This window comes from Mandrillus leucophaeus, unplaced genomic scaffold (assembly GCF_000951045.1).
Source record: "Mandrillus leucophaeus isolate KB7577 unplaced genomic scaffold, Mleu.le_1.0 Scaffold219, whole genome shotgun sequence".
NCBI classification, from domain to species: domain Eukaryota; kingdom Metazoa; phylum Chordata; class Mammalia; order Primates; family Cercopithecidae; genus Mandrillus; species Mandrillus leucophaeus.
The window spans coordinates 884,860-891,337 of NW_012102243.1; positions in this window are offsets into that span (position 1 = coordinate 884,860).

Here is a 6,478-nt window from a genome sequence, read left to right on the forward strand (position 1 = left end):
CCACAGTATCCCTGCATACCACACACCCCACACCACACCCACGGCATCCCTGCATACCACACACCCCACACCACATCCACAGTATCCCTGCACGCCACGTATCCTGCACTGCACATCTGCCACTGTGGTCCTCCCTTGGATGCTGGTTCACAACCAACAAAGCACAGGCACCTCCCACCGCAGCCGCCTCCCACGCCACACTGTGGCTCTTTCAGGGCCCATCTGCCTCCCGGTCTGACTTAAGGATAAGAAGCTTCTCCTCCAGTGACTGCAGGGACAGGAGGAAGGCATGTCCACTGGCCATGGCATCCTCACACTCACACACATGCTCCTAAAACGACGCATACGACCATCCCACACCGCTCCCCACAGGACCCAGAACCAGCAGCTACAGAGAGTGGAGCCCACCACCACTAAGAGGTGAGGCCCCTGTTCCCCAGGCTCAGGGCCTCAGGTGCCAGACCCACCAGGCCATGCAGGTCACATCCCCTCAGCTGAGGCCGGGGCCTCGCTCGAAAGTGCATCGCAAGAGGCAAGAAGCCTCCCAGCCACCTAGAGAGGCAGACATCCCTTCGCCCTAGCCCGGGGCCTCCCAGCCCTTCAGTCTCCAACCAGCTCCTCCACCAACCCAGCGCCCACTCCACCAACCCAGCGCCTACTCCAACCCACTGCCCACTCTGTCCTCGACACCCTCCCCTACTCCTGGGTCTTCTTGGCTTCGAGCAAGGGTGTCCACCTCAGTCCCAGCTGCCCACTCCCCAGCAGGGTCAGGTCCTACCCCAAAGATGGGGCCCTCAAGCAAAGGGGCCTGCCCAGCTGCTTCACCGGGGCGGAAATGCAGCCACAAAGCTGTGCATCGAATACAGGCTGGATCCCACCCCTTCGGTCAAAAGAGTGCAATTAACTTCCAGGTTCTGAGTGTTCAGGAGCCTTCCCACACCCAGCAGCCACTTCCTCCAACTCCACTGAGCAGCGGCCATGGACCTTCCACCCCAGATGCCTGGGGGTTTAAAAGGAAACTCAGCGGGCCAGAAAAGTCACGTGTGAAAGCCCCACAGAAGTCTTCCTCACACAGCATCCCGTGTGCTTCTAGGGTGCACATTTTGAAAAGGCTAAAACCAGCAGTTGCATCCTGAGCTAGTTCCTGACACCACGTTTGGAAGACAGGCAAGGAGGAGGATGGGAAGCTTCTAAAACGAAGACCTCCAGCGTGGCCCACGGGCTGTGGGCCGCCACAAGACAGTGTCAGGAATTCAGAGCAACTCGAGACATGGATCGGGCCACTGTGGGGACAGAGGGCAGCAGCTCCAGGCCCAGACTCAGGCTCCCTCTGGCCCCATGTACCATCCCTCCATCTGAGTACAGCCTGGTGTCCCCCAGCAAGCATTCTTTGCGGGCCCGCCACGCTGACCCAACGCTGAACGCTTCACGGGAAGGCATTCTCTTCACTCCGGCTGCCGCAACAAAACACCGCAGCCCGCGGGGCCTACGCCACAGACGTGCGCTCCACAGGGCGCTTGAAACTAGGAGGATAAGAGCGAGGCCAGCCCGTTCCACAAGGAGGGTCCATTCCTCACAGACGGCGCCTTCCTGCAGTGTCCTCACAGGACAGAAGGGGTGCGGCAGCGCTCAGCCTCTTCCTTCAGGGCACTGATCACATTCATGAGGATGGAGTCCTCCCCTGTGATCTCATCGGCGCCCAGGGCCAGGCCTCCTGAGGCCACCTTGGGGGCAGGATGTTAACACAGGAAAGTGGGAGGGGCCACAGCATTCTGAAGACAGCAGTGGGGGTTGGCTCTTGCGTTTGGGGCCTGAGCCCCTCTTGACGTGGAGAAGATTCTAGAACCCCTGGTGATGAGTCTGTGAGTCTGATTCTCAGGAGAGAGGACGGAACCTGGACGGATAGACAGGACAGCTGAGGAGGCCAGCACAGGGTGAGCCCAGGCTCTGCAGCTTTGTTTATCTATTTATCTTTTTGAGACAAGGTCTCACTCCATCACCCAGGCTGGAGTACAGTGGTGCGATCTCGGCTCACTGCAACCTCTGCCTCCTGGGTTCAAGCGATTCTCCTGCCTCAGCCTCCCAAGTAGCTGAGATTACGGGTGCCCGCCACCACGCCTGGCTAATTTTTTGTATTTTTAGTAAAGACCAGGTTTCATTATGTTGGCCAGGCTGGTCTCAAACTCCCGAGCTCAAGTGATCTGCCTGCTTCAGCCTCCCAAAGTGCTGGGATTGCAGGCGTGAGCCATCGCGCTGGCCAGGCTCTGCCTGGGGACTGAAGACTTGAGAAGGCATGCCAAGCTCTCAGGCGCCAGGCTGAGTTTCGGACCTAATCTTCGAAAGCCGTGGATCCCAAAGGCGTCGAGGGTGCTCAGGACTGGCGATGGAGGCACACACAGGCTTTTCTGCACTGTCTCCTGCACTCTCTACAGGGACCAAGTTTTACAGAAAAGGTTTCTAAAAAACCATGAAGGTCATAGTTAGTTCTTCTGTATATAAAAGCCACTTGTTCAAGGCTATTTTGAAAAATAAAATAACTGTATAATGGAAACTCTAGGATTTTAAAAAACCCAAAACAGTCAGAGGCCCAGTGTCAAGGCGTCTCATCCATTCCTCGCCCTTGAGCTGCTGGCACAGTGGGTTCTGATCACGGAGACCACCAGGTATCTGACCCAGCCCTGGGCGAGGCCCACTCACTGCCAGAAACCCACCAGCCGTGGCCCCTCAGTGCAGCAGCTGAACTGGCTGACTGCCTAAGAAACCAAGTCAGGCTAAAAAAAGCATGAGAGTGGGGACTGGGGTTGAAATCTTACTTTTGAGAATTGTCTTTTCTAAGTGTCACTGAAATTTCTTCCTTCTGAAGAGGCTTCTTCCAAGAAAACCAAGAAAATTTGGTTTTGCAACCAGGAAAAATGACACACTGCACAGAGCAAACCATCATTCATTATTTTTCTTTACAAACGACTCTATTGTCTTTCATAAAGGCTGAGTCTCCAGAAAGGACGCCAGGTGCTGCTGTCCACCTCCCACAGCCCTGCCCGCCCTTTTGCTGGGTCCAACAAACCACTCGGCAGGGCCTCTGTTCAGTGGGGTACTCAGGAAGCAGGGGGTCCTGTGGGGGTACTCGGGAAGGAGGGGGCCCCGCGGGGGGTCTCGGGAAGGAGGGGGCTCCTGCGGGGGGGTCTTAGGAAGGAGGGGGCCCTGTGGGGGGACTCGGGAAGGAGGGGGCCCCGCGGGGGGACTCGGGAAGGAGCGGGCTCCTATGGGGGGACTCGGGAAGGAGGGGCCCCTACAGGCTGTGGCGTTCCAGGGGCTGCAAGTCACAGAAGGAGAACCATCTCGCTCAGAACTCAACTTCCAGCACCACTGGCGAACCCTACACAGTCAACATTCACAGTAACTGTTAAGTCGTAAGTAAAAGAAAAAAAGTAAAAGGGAAAGAAATGGAAGAAATGGGACGTGACGTGGGAATTCCTGGTGGCCTGAGCCTTGGGTGTGAGGTCTGTCAAGTTGGGGTCTTGCTGGCTGCTCCCAAACTGTTCTCCCCCATGGCCTCAGGTGCAGAGGGCCCCACGCTGAACAGGCTGCAGACCCGAATGTGCGGGAATTGTCCCTGCTCCACGGGACGGAGCAGCCAGGACCCATCCCCACTGCTGGCCCCTCCTGGATGTGCCCAAAACCCCAAAATAATTCCAAACTCCCCTACTGCCCCAAGGCCTCCGTTTTAAAAGAAAACAAACAAACAAAAGCCTTAGCTTAACACGGCAGCTGTTCTTGCCAAATATAACACAAACTAGGAAACCTAGAGAGCTTGGAGGCAGGCTCCAGCCACAGCCCAGCCCCTCACAGTCAAGGGCCACACACATGGCCAAGCAAGGGACAAGGGCCCCTCCAGCCAGTCCCACTGTCCCAGACCGGCAAAACCAGGAGGGGAACCGGGCCCCGGCCCAAAACACCATCAGCCAGCTTGGAGCAGCCCTAGGAGCGTCAGGCCCCCTGCACAGCCTCCCCGAATCCCCAAAACACAGCATCACATTCTAACTCAACAGGACAGAAAATCGGAAAGAGAGGCTCACCATGTGATGAGACATTTCTCTACCACAGATCTCCTCTGACAGGGGCTCTCCCATGAACTCCTCACCTCCCACACCCTCCTCTAACGGGGCCTCTCCCCTGCCCACCTCACCTCCCACACCCTCCTCTAACGGGGCCTCTCCCCTGCCCACCTCATCTCCCACACCCTCCTCTAACGGGGCCTCTCCCCTGCCCACCTCACCTCCCACACCCTCCTCTAACGGGGCCTCTCCCCTGCCCACCTCACCTCCCACACCCTCCTCTAACGGGGCCTCTCCCCTGCCCACCTCACCTCCCAGGCTCTCCTCTGACGGGGCCTCTCCCCTGCCCACCTCACCTCCCACACCCTCCTCTAACGGGGCCTCTCCCCTGCCCACCTCATCTCCCACACCCTCCTCTGAAGGGGCCTCTCCCCTGCCCACCTCACCTCCCACGCCCTCCTCTGATGATGCCCCTCCCCTGCCCACCTCACCTCCCTCACCCTCCTCTGACAGGGCCTTCCCGTGCCCACCTCACCTCCCAGGCTCTCCTCTGACGGGGCCTCTCCCCTGCCGTCACCTCCCACGCCCTCCTCTGACGGGGCCTCTCCCCTGCCCACCTCATCTCCCACACCCTCCTCTGACGGGTGCCCACCTCACCTCCCAGGCTCTCCTCTGACGGGGCCTCTCCCCTGCCGTCACCTCCCACGCCCTCCTCTGACGGGGCCTCTCCCCTGCCCACCTCATCTCCCACACCCTCCTCTGACGGGGCCTCTCCCCTGCCCACCTCACCTCCCACGCCCTCCTCTGAAGATGCCTCTCCCCTGCCCACCTCACCTCCCACGCCCTCCTCTGACGATGCCTCTCCCCTGCCCACCTCATCTCCCACACCCTCCTCTGACGGGGCCTCACCCCTGCCCACCTCACCTCCCTCACCTTCCCCTGACGGGGCCTCTCCCCTGCCCACCTCACCTCCCTCACCTTCCTCAGACAGGGCCTCTCCCCTGCACTCCTCATCTCCTAAGACCCTCCTGATGCTGAGCTCTCCCTGTCCCAATCTCAAAAGACCTCTTTCCAGATGTTTTTCCTGCTATTCTCCAAGGGATCTACTTCATCCTCATCCCAAACCCAACCATAAACCCTGGGGAACAAGAGCTTCTTCAGTTAGTGAGCAAAGACACCAGCTCCAAACTCCGTGGCAGACGCAGCTGTCTGGACAGTGAGGAGTGGAGCAGAGGAGCTGCCACGGCCCAGCCCACGGGTGCCTGAGCATCAGCGGGATGTGGATGGCTGGGCCCAGCTGACCCAACACTGGGTGATCCCCACGCTGGCCAGCATAGGCTGCAGACCCTGGAGCAGCCCCAGGTCTCCCAACCACACCTGTGCCCTGCAGCGAGCTGGCTGGGGCCACAGGCCAACGTCCACTGGCAGGTCCTCTGGGTTTTTTTGCAGCTCTCTGTGCTCAGGTCACATGTCCCAGGGCCAGCACCTCGCTTGGGAAGTCCAGCGCATGGCCCAGCCTGAAGAGAACCCAACAGGTGTGCAGGCCCGGAGCTAGGCCCAGGGCAACCCCTACTTCCTGTTCACGAACTGCTCCCCACCCCCCTCCACCCCCACCACTGGGCTCCACAGAGCTGCAGGAACAGAGGGGACCAGGATTCGGGGGTCCAGGGACACAGGGAAACACCTGCTGGGGGCTGCAGTGTGGGGATGGGGGCTTCCTCCACATTGACCTTTCCGGTCCCTCACAGGTGGGGCTCACGTGCCCCTCCCTGAGGCAGAAGAGGCCTTTGGAGCCCCAGGTAGATCCTGGCTACCACCTGGTGTGAGGAAGCCCAGGGTTTGCTGGGAGCTGTTGCTGGGACCTCGGTGTCCGCCATGGCTGCACCACACCACCAGGAACGGCGGGTCAGGCCCAGACACTGAAATGTCTCCTAAAACCCTGCTCCTGCGGGGCAGCTGTTGGCTTGACTGGGACAAAATTAAAATATGATTAAAATAAAATAAACCAAGAAAACAGCGGCAGACAGGCCAGGCATGGTGGCTCATGCCTATAATGCCAGCACTTTGGGAGGCTGAGGTGGGCAGATCACCTGAGGTCAGGAGTTCAAGATCAGCCTGGTTAACGTGGTGAAACCCTGTCTCTACTAAAAATACAAAAACTAGCCAGGAGTGGTGATGGGCACCTATAATCCCAGCTACTTGGGAGGCTGAGGCAGGAGAATCGCTTGAAACTGGGAATTAGCCGGGCGTGGTGGCGGGCGCCTGTAGTCCCAGCTACTTGGGAGGCTGAGGCAGGAGAATGGCGTGAACCCGGGAGGCGAAGCTTGCAGTGAGCCGAGATCGCGCCACTGCACTCCAGCCTGGGCAACAGAGCAAGAGTCCGTCTCAAAAACAAACAACAACAACAATGACAACAAAAAAGT